The sequence below is a fragment of the Phalacrocorax aristotelis genome, chromosome W (genome assembly GCF_949628215.1).
Source record: "Phalacrocorax aristotelis chromosome W, bGulAri2.1, whole genome shotgun sequence".
Lineage (NCBI taxonomy): Eukaryota > Metazoa > Chordata > Aves > Suliformes > Phalacrocoracidae > Phalacrocorax > Phalacrocorax aristotelis.
Genome location: NC_134310.1, coordinates 26,046,863 through 26,061,331, shown reverse-complemented (window position 1 = coordinate 26,061,331; position 14,469 = coordinate 26,046,863). Strand labels below are relative to the sequence as shown.

General features: G+C 63.0%; 1 protein-coding gene across 1 annotated transcript in view; it reads right to left on the bottom strand.

The window, feature by feature from the left end:
- Nucleotides 1-14,469, bottom strand: part of NFIC (nuclear factor I C) — a 37,300-nt gene that overhangs the window by 21,139 nt on the left and 1,692 nt on the right.

Sequence of the window (14,469 nt, the reverse complement as noted above, 5' to 3'; positions counted from 1 at the left end):
GCACAGCTTAGAAAATGGCAAGGAGAGGGCCAAGCATCCCCATGCGTGGCCAGGGCAGCAGCAAGCTGATCCCTGAGGGCAGGATTTGGCCACCAGGGTCCCTCATTACGGGTGATGATGTGGAGGAGGAAGGAGCCCAGCTTGGCGCTTGAGTCCTGCCAGAGGCTGCCAGGGCTGGGTGGGGGGTGGCTGGTGGCAGCTGCCAACATCTTGCCACGCCCCGGTTTGTGGGGTCATGCCCGGGTTTGGGTCACCCCCCAGCGGGGAGGGTGCCAAAGGCAGGCGCTGCTCCGAGGAGAGACCCGTGAGGTAGCTGCAAGCAGGAGCTGGGGAGGATGGAGCCCTGGCAGTGGGATGGGGTGAGTGGCTACAGAGTGCCCCACACATCCCAGGGCCGCGACGTCATTCCCCCGTGGACACAGCCCTGTCCCAAAGTGACCCTGCTTGGAGGGAACAGTGTCCCCTGAAGCAGGCTCCCAGCAGGGACTGACCCCATATGGGCCCACTAGCTCCCACTCGGCCCCACATCCAGCAAAAAAAACCATTAACCCCCAAAGAAGTCCCTGCACGGCCCCTGCGAGACCCCAAACTTGCTCCCCCAGCACAAACTGCTAACCGCCAGCACAGGTGCCCAGCACAGCCCCTGGTGTCCCCTGAACCCAGCACCAATGCCAATAACTGTCAGCACCAACCACCAGCACAGCCCCACTATCCCCCCAAAAGCCCCTCCAAGCACAGACCCCATTATTCGCCTGCACAGACCCATCACCCCAGCACAGACCCCGCTGTCCCCAGGAGCAGACAGCCCCCACTTGAGACCCAGTTCCACCAGAGCTGTGACCCCACAGGTATCCCCCCATAACCCACAAAGGACAGGGGGCTCCACCCTTGCTGGGGAACCCATTGCACATGTGTCGACCCAACATTGCCGGGGGGGTCCATCATGACCCTGGGGACCCATCCTTGCCTGGGGGACTCATCCTGCCAGGGGAACCCGTCCCTGCCTGGTGGACCCGTCCCCGGCAGCTGCTCCCAGGGCGGCTGCAGCCCTGTGCGGCCGCAGGGTCTGGTTCCCTCCCCGGCAGCAGCCGCTAATTCAGTGCAGCTGGGCAAGGGCTGGGCATGTGTCTTAAATCAGGGAAGAAGGTCAAAGAAAAGTAAGACAGGAGCCGAAAAAAGCAGCAGCGAGTTCCAAAAACAATACTTGGCTGGGGTGGTGGGCGGCTGATCTTCCTTGGTGGCCGGTTATTCAGACGAGCCCTACAAATTGCTGCCATCCCCCAGCCCCAACACCCTCCCCAGGCAGCTGGTGGCAGGGCTGGCTGCAGGGCTGGAGGGGGGCACCATGCCATTGTCCCCATCCCTGCCCTTTTGCCAGGCAGTGCCACCCTGGGCAGTGCCGCGGGCATCTCGGGCAAGAACCAGCTCATCCCTGTTGCGGGAGGCAGCACCCTTGGGCGCTGCTCACCCTCACTATGAGGGTCAGGGGATGCTCGGTGCCCTGCCACAGGGTGGCAAGAGTCAGCCCGTTTCTGTGGGGCTCCAAGAAGACACCCGCTTTGCTTCCCGCCTCACCACAGTGCCGAGGATGTTCATATCCCACTTGGACTCACGTCTGGGACCCCTCAAAAAGCTGCTGTGTGCAGATCCCCCTATGGCCCTTGGTGCCCTCAAAGCCATCATGGGCCCTGCCCCCGCCGGATTACAGCAGGACGGGAGCTGCACCAAAAGCCGATCAGCCCCTCGCCAACTTTCCCTCCCGCCTGGCTTATCCTGCGCCGAGATGCGGTGCAGAGTTAAGCCGATTTAGCGGGGCCAGGTGAGGTCAGCAGACAGGTGGGACTGCTGCAGCTGGGTGCAAGGGGACAAGCGAGACGACTTGGGGACCGTCCCTGTGCCCTGTATCCCTGCCACGCCACTGGCACTGTGCAGCCAGTGAGCCCCTCGGCCAGGCACGCTGCCCCGGCTGTCACCAGCCAGCTTCATGTCCAGCTCCACTCTGGAAAGTAAAGGCCGGGATGTGCTTTCTGTCTGTCTAAGCCTGACCCCCGCTGGCCCCCCGCCCCAGCCAGCAGCATGGAGCACTGGCAAAGGGCTGGTTAAGCATTTCTCCTGCTGGTTTTCCTTTGCAGGGCTGGGAAGCGGAGACATGCTGCAATACCTGAGACAAGGCTGCTCCTGGGGCATTTCCGGATGGGAATCTGGCAGCAGCGCCTGTGCTTGGGCCCCATCCAGCCCGGGCTTGTAAAGCCCCACGACCCTGGGAGGAGCATGCCTGTGCCAGGGTGCTGCCAGCCCCAGCACAGGGCTCCCCTGCACCCCCCTTCCAGGGACTGGTGGAGCACTGACTTTCTGTGCCAGATGCCGCAAGGGGAAACTGAGGCAGGGGCCAAGCCCACCATCCTGGTGTCAGCCCTGCCGTGGAGCGGCGAGTGGAAGGAGTGATGCTCTGTGTGGGGCTGGGCACTCTGTGCTAGGATTAACTCCTCTGGCAGCCTGGGTTTTAGCTGCACCAGGGAGCCAGGGAGGTGGGGACACAGCTGGGGCGCTGCCTCTCCCCGTGCTCCTGCCTATCCTCACTGGCTTGGCTGGTGCTGGGGCTCTGCACCCCAGCTGCTCGTCCACAGTGGGTGCCTTCCACGCTGGGGATGGTGGGCGATGCTCTGTGCCACACAGGGACACAGCGGTGGGCACCGGCACCGTGGCTGGGCACTGTGGCACAGGCTGGCCAAGCCTCTGAGCATCCTCTGCTCGAGTGCCTTGCCCAAACAGGTCAGGCTTGGCGAAACAGCCTGAATTTTCCAGTGAAAAAAAACCATTTCCTCAGGAAATTCCCGAGCAGTTTTCATGGGGGTGGGGGGTTAGGTGTAGGAAAAGGGGGACGGGAGGGTTCAGTCACCTCAGCAGTGGGTTTTGCTCCCTACCAGCGTGGCCCCGGCCCCAGGGAGGAGTGCGATGCCATCCCCACCATGGGCAGGGAGCAATGCAGTGCGACCTTACGGCATCCCAGCCCTGCAGAGACCACACAGGGTTTATTTTATGAAAGGATGCTCAGCCCCCCCCACCAGCCACACACCTTCAAATTGTTGCCGGCTCCCGTGGCCGCTGCTCCTGCCAGGTCCCGCTCCCCGCGGCCACGCGAGCCTGGGCAGGGGCTGGCAAGTTCAGCACTGGGCGCCATGCCCCTAAGGGAAGCCTTGGCGCAGCAGCTGGAGCGGGGATGCAGCTGGAGAGGTTCCAGTAATCCTGAAAATCCCTAAATCCCGGTACCCAAAAAGGGCACGGCAGGGACTTGCTCTTCATCCCAGCCCCAGTTTCCCCTCAACAGAGCCCACGGGCACCCTCGGCTCGGACGAAATGCTCTCATGTGGCCCCAGCAAAGCCTCCGGTAGCCGCTTCTTAACTGTTTGCTGAAGCGGCTCTTGGTAATAAGTTAACCTGGTAATGAGACCTGTTGCCAAGACAGATGCAAATGATTGGGAAGTGCTCATTAGAGGGGATGGAAGGAGGCACTTAGGCCCTGAAAAGCACCCAGCCCTTCCCAGGGCCAGCCCTGCACCATATTAGAGCCCATTTTACAATAATTGCTCCAGAGGAGGAAATCTATTTGGATTCATCATAAAGTATTTATTAACAAGAGCTTATTCAGACTTTTTGCTGCTCGCCAGCACGGCGCGGCCAGGCTTCCTGGCCTGCTCGGCAAGTCCTAACGAGGCTTCCCCGGCACTGCTGAGCGGCATGGCTCTGCTGGTAGGGGGGAAACTGAGGCATGCAGTGTGGGGGCAGCAAGGCGGGAGCACGGTGGCTGAAGCTCCAACGAAAAGCAGCCAGGGATGGTATGAGCTGTGCTGGCCTCGCCTGTGCGTGCCCGGCCGCTGGCTCCGTGCTGGAGCTGCCTGTGGGGTAGAAGCGGCCATCATGGCCACGCTCCCCACCAGCTCCCAGCAGCAGCAGCTGAGCTGGGGTGGGGATGACCCAGCCCCATGCTTGCAAAACCCCTCTTGCAGCCCGCGCCAGGGCACGGAGCCCCGGTGCCTGGGGCAGCCCGGCTGGCACTGCCGGCGCAGGCAGAGGTGAAGGCAGGACGTGGTGCAACCTCTCCGCAGCTCCTCTCCCCAGACCCTGGGGCTCTTTTTTCCCCCAGAGTTGACACCATCCTCCAGCCAACATCTGTGCACAGCTCAAGGCTGCGTATAGGCTGGACCGTACCCACAGCATGCTCTGGATGCGGCCACCCTGTTGGGAGGGTCAGCCAGTATGGATGCAAGGCCAGGAGGAGCTCCCACGCTTTCATTTACAGCCTCCATGCTCAGCCACACTACAAATCAGACCGGGAGGTGGCAGATGGGCTAATAAAGCACCTGGTGCCCACCACACACCGGGGACCACAGTGGCTGTGGACCTTCTGCCGAGCTGCCCTGGGCTCCCCGCACCCAGTGCTGCCCAGAAACGCCTTGCTGAGTCCTTTGAGCCATCTGGAGCAGGGAGGTCCCTGCCGCATCATGGGTGCAGGGAGCACCCCGTACTGAGCTGGTCCCCGGCTGCCTGTGACTACGTGCTGGGGCGGGAGGCGATGCTGGCGCTTGCCCTCGCAGGTGGTGCGGCTGCAAGCAGGGGTGTGGGGAGTGCGTCGAGGCTGCTGCCGTGGGTCACGGGAGGCCACGGCAGGCAGGGAACCTGCCAGTTGCTTTGGAAAACAGCAGGAAGAAAAGCAGTTCTCTTTGCAGCCCCAGGCTCAGGTGCCAGCGCTGCCTGGGCCCACGCCAGCCGGCACAGCCCTCCCCCAGGGAGGCAGTGCTGCCAGCAGACGGCGGCTGGGGGTGGCCCAGGTGGGCTGAAGCCAATGGGGGCTTCTCCGGTGGCACAGTATGCTCCCCAACCCTATGCCCATCACCCCGTGTCTGGTCTGCTCACATGCACCCTCATCTCCAGCAGCAATTGGTGTTGCTGGTCCCCAGCTTTACTAATGACACCCCAAAATGGGGCGCGGCATGTCCAGTATGTGGGGAAGAGGTGAGGGTGCCCCTGGGATGGCACCCAGCAGGGGCACAGCCAGCTCTGGCAGGCGCAGGAGCCAGGACGACGCTGGGGAGGGAGACCTGGTGGTGTGAGCGCCCGGGGCCGCCTGCCGCCTTCCTGCAGACTCACTCAGATTCCCCAGGTGCTGTCTCTACCTCTCCCCCTCAGGGCGCAGGAGATGGCTGCTCAGTCACTTCCCTGGGGTGACCCCACCTGCCCCCAGGGTGTGGTGCTGCCTTTCCGAAAGATGGGGAAACTGAGGCATGGCACCCGCCAGGCCAGGCCGCAGGAGAGGCAGGATGTGATGGCGGTGCTGGGGTCTGGGAAAAGCCTTGCGAACAGCACAGGGGGAGCACAGAAGGGACCTGGCCCATGGCTAAGCAGACATCCCCCCATCCCGGGAAGCATCCTGTGGCCGGCAGCACCAGGGCCACGTGGCTTCCCAGCTGAAACTCACTCTGGAGCTCCAAGGAAGGGAAATGTTTTATGGAACTGGAAAAAGAAAAAAGCTTTGCCAACGGGCCCCGGCACTGCCAGCTCTTCCGCCTGGCCCCGTGTCAGCGCGGGGCCCTGGGGGTGGCCCGCTCCCCCAAGCCCCACTCCTGGCACATGGCACGGACTGCAGCTACAGGGGCAGCAGGGCTGGAGCTGTGCCCGAGACCCAATGCTTTGCCCACCCTGGACCCCAGGGTCCCAGCGTGGGAGCTGCTGGGATGCGAAGCAGGGATGGTGGCAACTTGCGCCCCCAGGAACACAGAGGGAAACTGAGGCACAAGACACCCCAGAGCCAGTAGCACCGCATTTGCCCTAGGGACAGCAAGCAGCCCTGACTCAGCATCCCGCCCCAGCACCGAGGAAGGCAGGACCAGACAGGGTCCCCCAAGGCCCCCTGGGCCAAGCCCAGGGCTCTGAGACCAGCTTTAGCCCCTGACACCGGAGGTTTTATTTCCCTCCCAACATGTTTTTAGACCTGCTTACTCTGTCCTGGCCTTTCTGAGGGGGACTAATTCCTCCCCTCTGTCATGCACCATTAAAGGTGTGGGCGTGCAGAGAGGTGTCCCCAACTCCCTCCCAGGGGTGACCATTGCTGGGGGGAGATGGCACCGGGTGTGTCTCTGCACCCTGTGACGGGAAGCGCCAGGATGGCCTTGCAGTGCTCACTCTGCTGCAAATCCAATCCCTGGCAGGTTGGAGCAAGTCACCAGTTAAAAATAGCACCGGCCTTTTGCTGAGGAGCTGGCGACCTTGTGGGAGGATCAGCCGCCCCTGGAGTCTGGTGGTGAAAAGTTCACGGCTCCCCTGCAGCGCGATCACCTCTGCCATGCCATGGACATGACGGTGGTTCAGCCTCCACTCTGGCATCTCACACACTCCCCGGCGACTGGGAATACCCTGCCAGGACCCTCCACCTAGGGCTGGGGAAACTGAGACAGTGACAGGCCCTCCCGGAGAGGAAAGGGAGACGAGAGCATCCCCACAGCATCAGCACTGCCCTGAGCGTGGCTGGATCCTGCACCCTGAGCACTGAAGGACGGGACTACTTTAACAGGGCAGGGGGCTTCACCCACTTTCGGCAGCTCAGCAGAACCTTCCTGGGGAGGTTCAAAGGCCGAGCCCGGATGGGTCCTATTTCGGGAGGCTTTTGGATGCCTCCCAGGCAGCAGGAGTGGGGGCGGGCCCAGACAAAGGGACTCTGTTCGGGACGTTGGGCTCCAGCGGTGCCCAACGTGGAGGCTGTTGTCTGCAGCCGGTGATCTTGTCCCCCGTGTGATGAGTCAGCACCCGGGTTGGGGCAGGGGCCAAGCACCCCTCTCTCATGCTGGGTACTGTTCCCCACCTGGAGGTAAACTGAGGCATGAGGCGGGACTGTCCTTGCCTCCTGGGCCAATGCTGTAACCACTAACCGCTAAGTGACACTGTCATACCACGGAGATGGCTGTGCCAACCTGCCTCGTGACGTGGAGTCCACCAGCCACCCGCTCCGGGCTACTTGCCCGGGCTGGCCCCAAGCCATACCCTGAGGGAGTCCAAGGTCCCTGTGTGGGGCCAGGCACTCTGGGAGCCAATACGCAGCCACCAGCTCCACGGCAGAGCAGAAGGAAACCCCCACATCAGGCCAGATCCTGCCAGCCTGACGCCACAAATGGGTGCACAGCAGTGCCAGCGAGGTGCAGTGTTGCCAGCACCACCGGCCCAGGGACTGGGGGGTCCTCCCATGTGCCACCTCAGCCCCGCACCCCCTTGCCCACCCCAAGCCCTGGTGGGCTTTGGAAAGCCCCCAGGTCTGCGGGTCATGGCACTGTTACCAGCCCGCGCACGCTCGCACCCATGGGTGCCAGATACAGAAACCCTGGGGATGGGGCCCAGTTGAGTGGGGAGGGTCCTCACCACGGTCGTGCCGGGTGAGCCCTGGCTGGGCGGCTCTTGTCCCCGTCCCCACACGGGGCATGGTGAGGCTGTGGCTCAGCCCCAGCGCTGCTGCCGGCGACTCCCCTCTCCAACCAATTCACCACCACAAGGCGAGGAGGCTGGCAGTGCGTCCCGGTTCCCTCCGGCGGTACCTCAGGATGCGATGCAGTCATTGCTAATGCATCTGGACTCATTTACGGGGATGAGACAATGTTTCCAGGTTTCCCACAAAGTCCCATTAAGATCCCAGTCCCACTCTATTTTTAGTGCCCTCATCAACAACGCCTTACCCAGCCACCCTGACGCTCCAGGGCCCCATGGGGCTGGTGAGGGCACCCCAGCCATGCGCCTGCTTTTGGGGGGAGCTGAGCTACACTGGCAACAGGCACTTGGAGGGGGTGAACCCCAGCCCCATGTACCCTGACCCAGCAGCTTTGCGCCCAGGGACAGTGGGGATGCCCCAGCACAGCTTTTGCTTGAGAGAGGCTTAGGAAGGAAACCTGGTGGGAAAACAACAGTGAAAGCCCCCACAGTCACCGAGTTGGCCACTGAGCCTCAGGCTGTGGGACCCTGCTCATCGCAGAGGTTGGAGAGGGGACAGTGGCAGGGGGCAATGCTCAGTGGGGCGGGGCATGCGGCACGGTGTGTCCCTGCAGGTGCAGAGTCACACCCCGCGGCACCAGTTTGTCCCCTGGCGACAGCTGGTGGCTGGCCCAGCACCATGCTTGCCACCAGCAACCCCTGGAGCTGGCGGCGCCTTCCCTGCCAAGGCAGCAGGTGCCCACAGGGCTCCCGTTGGAGCTGGAGAGGGCACACATGGATTCTGCCCTCGGCCCTGCGCCCTCCCGGGCTATCTATAGCCATGACCTCAGCGGGAGCCGGGGCAGACACCCGGCCGCGCATCCTCCCTTCTTGGCAGGGCTGCTGCCACAGCCCCCACCCAGTGAAGAGGCACGGCCAAGCCAAGGCTTTTATCCCATACGCTCGCTAATCCAACAGGATTCAGTGTCAGGGGCTGCCCACGGGCAGCTCGCAAAGGTCACTTCCAGGGGGGCTCAGCCAAGTGATGGAGAACGCCAGCCAGCAAGTGCAGATGGCACCCAGCAAGTGCTGGGTGTCACAGCTTTAGGTGACAGGGTCCGACCACAGGAGCTGGGCCTGTAGGTGATCCAGCTCTGAGGAGGTTGAGTGGGCGACACCCCGGTGCAGGTACGGGTGACCTGAGGACACCCTGCAGCAGTGCCCCACGGGCATCCGGGTCGCAACCCCCAGCAGAGCTGGGAAGGGGGGTGCAGGGAGAGACCTGCTTGCATACCGCCAGCTGCCTGAGGGTAAGTGGGGAAGGGGTGGCCCAAAGGAGGGGAATTTCCCCAGCTTTTTTCTCCAACAAACTCCTTGGCTTGTGCAATTAGAGAAATTTGTTTAACAAACTCCCAGGGGAGCGGAGCGGGAAGGTGGGGTGGCGCACGGCCAGGGGCGCTGCTCACACAGGCCCACTCCCTCCCCACCCGTGTCTTTGATCAGTGGTGTGCTTTGCCGGGGGAGAGGAGCAGTTCCCTGCAGCCAGAGCGCGGCCAGAGCCGTGCTGTGCCGCAGGGAGCACCTCGGCCCCTGCGGACGTGCTGCCTGCGGCAGCCCCCCACCCAGGCCACGCGCCCCCCTCAACCGGCACTTCGCAACCCCCTCTGCTTGCTCCCCCCCATCCCAACGGCCTCACGCTCGCCAGGGCGGCACGGCCCCGGCACCCCACTGCACTGTTGCATGTGGCCCCCCAAGCTCTGGGGCCGCACGTGCGCACCCGTGCACGCGCTCTGGCGCGCCCATGCACGCGGCACTGGCTGGGGGGCAGGCGCAGGCTCCGGGCGCGCACTCGCTCTCTTTCTCATGCAATGCCATTTCCATCAAAACCCTTTACTCTGCACTTTTTGCCAGCGCTGCTTCATTGGTATTCATGCCACGCCGCTCGCCTGTCCTGGCGCGCAGGTTACTAAAGGAGATTTTGCGGCGCAGCGCGGCAGGGGTCACATTACAGCCTGTGCTGTCTCGCTTTCCCGAATCGCCAGCCAGGAGCCAGGGGACGGCAGGAGGGGGTTCAGGATCTGGCACATCACAGCTCCTGCCAAGCAACCGTGGGACGAAGCAGCCCTGTTGCCCGTTGCACTGGGGCGAGGCGGGCTGGCATAAGGCAGCGGGGAGCTTTGCAGTGAACAGCGTGATGGGTGGCTCCCTGGGGAAAGCCAGCAAGTCACGGGCGCTCGCCAATCCCCCCAGCAGCCCACCGAGCCTGGCATGAGGCAGGAGCTGCTGGCAAAGCGGGGCCTAAGTGGAGAGTGAAGTGCACGCTTGGCACTGCCATTGCCCTTGCCGCTGGTGCCCAGAAGAGTCCTGGGTGGCATCCACCGTGTCTGTGGTGCAACTGTACCCCCGGGACGACGTCCTTGGGTGAGGAGGGAGCAGTGGTGCCTTTCGCTTTGAGGCTGGTTCGGGAAAAGGGGAAACGTCTGGGTGGAAAATCAACATTTCTCTCTCTGTTTTTTTTTTTTTCCTTTGAAAGCAAAAATATTTCTTGGTTTTTCGTGATCAGAAACATGTTGGGGGTTTTTTTTGGACAACAGCCGGTCAAATACCGTTTCTCCGCGAAGGGAATGCAGAGGCCCTTTGCAAGGAGAGCAAAAGTCTTCTTAAAAAACAAGATAAAACCCCCATTTTTTTTTTTTTTACAATCCACCTGGCCACAGACTCTAACAAACTCCTGAGGAAGAGGGGTCACCTGGAGGGCTAGATCCTGGCATTCCTGTGCCAGGCAGCGCTGCCTTAAGGGTGCCACAGCCCCTCCTGGCACGGCGGCGGTGGCCAGGAGGGTGATGCCCGCAGTGGGCAGTCCAAATCTCAGACTTGGGGATTTTGCCCAAAATGCTGATTAGAGCTGGCTGCTGGCCGGAGAAGGGAGGATTAATGCGTTTTTAAAGCAGCGGCGAGTTAACTGAGAAATCAATCCCTGGCAGGGGCTGGCCCATGGGTCCCCCAGCGCGTGAGCACTGCCGCACCTGGGCCATGGGATCCTTTCCCAGCTCCTCTCCGGGACTTGGGAAGCACCGGGCCTTGGCAGCCAACACAGCGCGTTGGGTCCTGGCCAAGCTGGCACAGCACGGCGCGGCCGCGGAGGATGTCTGCCCAGGGCCGACGTGATGGATGGCAAGCCCAGCCACCCGCCCAGGTGCAAGCCGGGCCCTGGGATGCTGGCGGGGACCCTGTGCATCCCCACCCTGCAGCTCGCACGTCCCAGGAGGTCTGTGTTCCCTCCCAGAGGGGGTGACACTGTCTCAGGGTGCCCAGATGGCCAGGACAGGGAGGGAGGCTGAGGTCAGGCTCTTTCCTGTGCCAATTTGGCGCATCCAAAGCCTCCAAAGATGCTTTGGTACCCAAAACTCACAAGGGTTTGGCACTGAGCATCCCTGGCCCCCCATGAGGCTGTGCCCCCTCAGGCTCAGCCCCACAAGCAGCCCCCAGCCGAGCTATGGGGATGTCACTGGTGATGCCACATGGTGCCAACCCAGTGCGGCAGGGCTGAGCACCCCTTGATGCCCTGGCCACTCCCCATCGCCTTTGCTGCCCTGCCCCAACCTGCCTGGCACACCCCAAGGTGCTGCAGGAGAAATCCCCACCCTGCAGATCCCCAATTAGCAGATCACGCTCCTGCACCCCAAGGCCCTGCCTGCACCCGCTAGCCTGAGCGCAGGGACTGGGGGAGATGGGAGCCCCCCAGCCCTCTCCCATGAGCACTCAGCCCCTTCGGTGGTGCTTGGTTCTGGCACCGCCATCCTGTGCAGGAAGAGCCACAGCATGGCTGGGGGCAGCAGGCAGTGAGCCAGCGTCGCAGAGAGATGTTTTGCCCTCCCCTCCAGCCCTCCTTCTTCCCCTCCAGCAAGGGACCCGGGGACGCTCCCCATCGCCACCAACGCCCCGTCAGTGCCATTCAGGGTTGTCCCCAGGACAGGTGCAGCCATGCTTGGAGCAATGGCGGGGGGGATGATGGGCACCCCTGGGGCTGCAGGGAAGTGTCTGGGGGGCCAGGCACAGGGGAGGCCAGTGCATACAGCACTGGGTAAAGAAAGCTGGCAAGCAGGCAGGGCAAGCTGTCTGTCCCCTGCGGCCATCCTTGGCCAGCCTCTGGGGAGCCCTGCCTTCCTCCATCACCCCCAAAGGCAGGGGACACTGTCTCCCCCTTTCCTTCTGGGTGCCAAACTGCCACCAGGCCCTTCCCACATGCACAGCCCTGGGCTGGGACAAATCTCTCGCTGCCACCGTGGCAGTTTTCCCACAGGGCTCCTGAGCTCACTGCGCTGGGGCTGCCCAGGGCTTCCAGAGGGACCCCCTTTCACGCACTTTGCTGCACCTCGCCAAGGGGAGTGTGGCTGGCTTGGCTGGCCCTCGGCATGGCTCCTCTGCCTGCAGAGCCTCACCATGCCAGCGCTGCCCCATCCACATCCCACCGCACCGGCCACGCTGCAGCCACCCCTGCGAGAGGGGAAAAACCGCCACGTCAAAGCAGGCTCAAGCTATGGCTCCCAGCATCCATCCCCAGCCCGCCTGGGCTCAGGGCAGTAAAAAAGCACCAAAGAGAGCTATTCCCTGCTCACTTCAAGGTAGCCGGGCAGTGAGCTGGGCCCCAGCGGCTAGGCTTTGTTCAGGGAGCTGCAAAAGCGCGCGCACGCTTGCAGCACTGGGCACGTGGCGGGTTCCCTCCCTGCCCTGGTACGGAGGGAAACACAGGCAGGGAGGGAACCATGGGCAGGGAGGGAAGCACAGGCAGGGGCAGATCTGCTGGGGAAGGTGAATTATTTGCGGGTGCCTTGGCACGCTGGAGGAGGGTGGCTGATTTACTGTGTGAGGCCCCAGCCAAGTTCAAGGTGATGCGGTGGAGAGTGGTGAAGTGCGAACGCCAGCCACCCGGCCGCTCAGCTCTCACCCCACGGCATCTCTCGTGCAGCGGGCCTTATCCTACCTGCCGCCCCGTGTGCCCATTCCAGTCCTCCAATCCAGCTTCATAAACCACACTTAAAACAGGATTTTTCCTGGGCAAGGATGTAAGATCAGATCAGGCAGACGCAGCAGGGTCCTCGGCGGCACGAGCGGCAGGGCAGGGCTAGCTGGAGCAGGCGGGCACGGCATGATGGGTGCCTCGCAGGGAAAGCAAGCATCTCCCGAAGGTTACATTTAAAGAACGGCCTCATTGTTTTTCCCAAACAATACTCAGCAGATGGAGAATTGAAAGTGTGTTGCAACCTTCCCTCTCTCCCCCTGCCGTGCCCGGCTTGCTGCTCCCATCCATTGGCAGCTGATCTGAGCTCCCGGCTGGAAACCAGTTTGCCAGAGCTACTGGTGGAGGGGGTGAGCGCTGGCGCTCCCCTTGCTGGCTGAAAAGCCATGGCGCTTTTGGGAAGGAGGTTTGCCAAAGGATGCCCCAGCGAGGTGTGCCCATAGGGCAGCTCCCTGCTACAGCCACATGCCCAAGCCAGTGGTGGCAGCCGGGTGACCTGCAGGGCCAATTGGTGGCAGTCGGAAAAAGGCAAGATCCCCCTCAGTACCCAGGAGGTGCGCTGCGACCAGGCCACATGGCTGCAATGCCTCTTACAGCCCATCTCCGTCCCCCGAGCGCTGCAGCATGCCCGTTCCCCCAGGTGCTGACGGTGCTGGCAGGTACAGAGCTCTGTGCCAGGCCAACTTGGCCGGGCTGCTCCCTGATACCCCCAGCACCGGGCACTGCTGACTACAGCACACACATGGGTTCGTGCCTGGCCACCGGCTCTGTCAGGCAGCGCGGGTGCGCTGCCGCTGCACTGAAACCAGTATCCAAGAATGCATCTGAGCGAAGCAGTGGGAGCCAGGGTCCAGTAGGAGACCTTCTCCCAGGCCCCATGGGTCCACTGGGGCCCAAAAGCGGGGAAAGGGTCTCTGGCCAGACCCTGGTGGGATGCCTGGTTCCCACTGTTCTGGCTGCCTTTGAGGCCAGCTCCCATCTCACCTCGCTGCCAGCCGATGGGTTCCAGGGTGGGGGGCTCAGGGAGCACCGGCACGACTGCCAGGGGCCAAGAGACGAGCCAGTGGTTTGCAAAAGCATCACCAAGTCATAAAATTTGCACATCTTCCCCTGGGAGCATCCCAACCCAACTCCCCAACCTGCTGCAGATCCAGGCACTGGGGATAACTGTTCCAGCTCTGGAAGCACTGCTGGCTCCTTGGCAGCGGCTCCCAAGGGACACACGCACAGGACCAGTGGCTGGTGCTTAGCCCCGGGGTTATTTCAGCGCCCTGGCAGCCGGAAAGGTCCCCACTTTGCTGTGGGCAGGGTGAGGCCTCACATGTGGTGGCGCTGCTGGTGCCGCTTCCCGCTAATCCAGAGAGCTCCCTCTTAGGACTTCCCAGCCTGTCCCTGAGCGGGGACCGAGGTGAGCCAGGGGAGCGGGAGAAGTCCCTGAGCAGGGTCGAGGAGCTGAGGAGGGCACAAAGTCACCCTCCCTGGCTGGCGGGAGGCTCCACCAAGGGCCCAGCTGGGATTGTGTCACGAACGATGCCTTTGCCAGGGCTATTTTGGTGCCACTGGGCTGCCAAGCCCCAGCTGGACCAGCTCTGGCCGGGAAGGGCGACTGCCTGAGAGGTAGCTGGGGTCTGAGTGGCCATGCTGGGCTTGAGGGGCCTTTGGTGGCAGTAGCAGCAGGGAGATGCGCGAAGGCAGAGGCAGGGCGGCTCCCGCGCACGTTCCAATGTATCCACATCACCATCCGCAGCTCCCGAGCCCAGGCGAGCCTCCCCGCCGCGCGGGTGGGATGGGAACGGCTCGGCTGGGCGGTGGGGGAGCGGTGGGGGGGGCCAGATCCGGTAGGTGCAGACGACGTCTGATCCCATCCAAGCCAGGCTGGATTGCAGCTGAGGCTATACTAGGGCAAGGGGGGGGAAACCGGAGCCTTCCCCATGTGAAGGCGGCGGGGCGGAGGCTGGGATCCGTGGCGGAAAAACCAGCTCCCCCCCATCGGTTGGGCG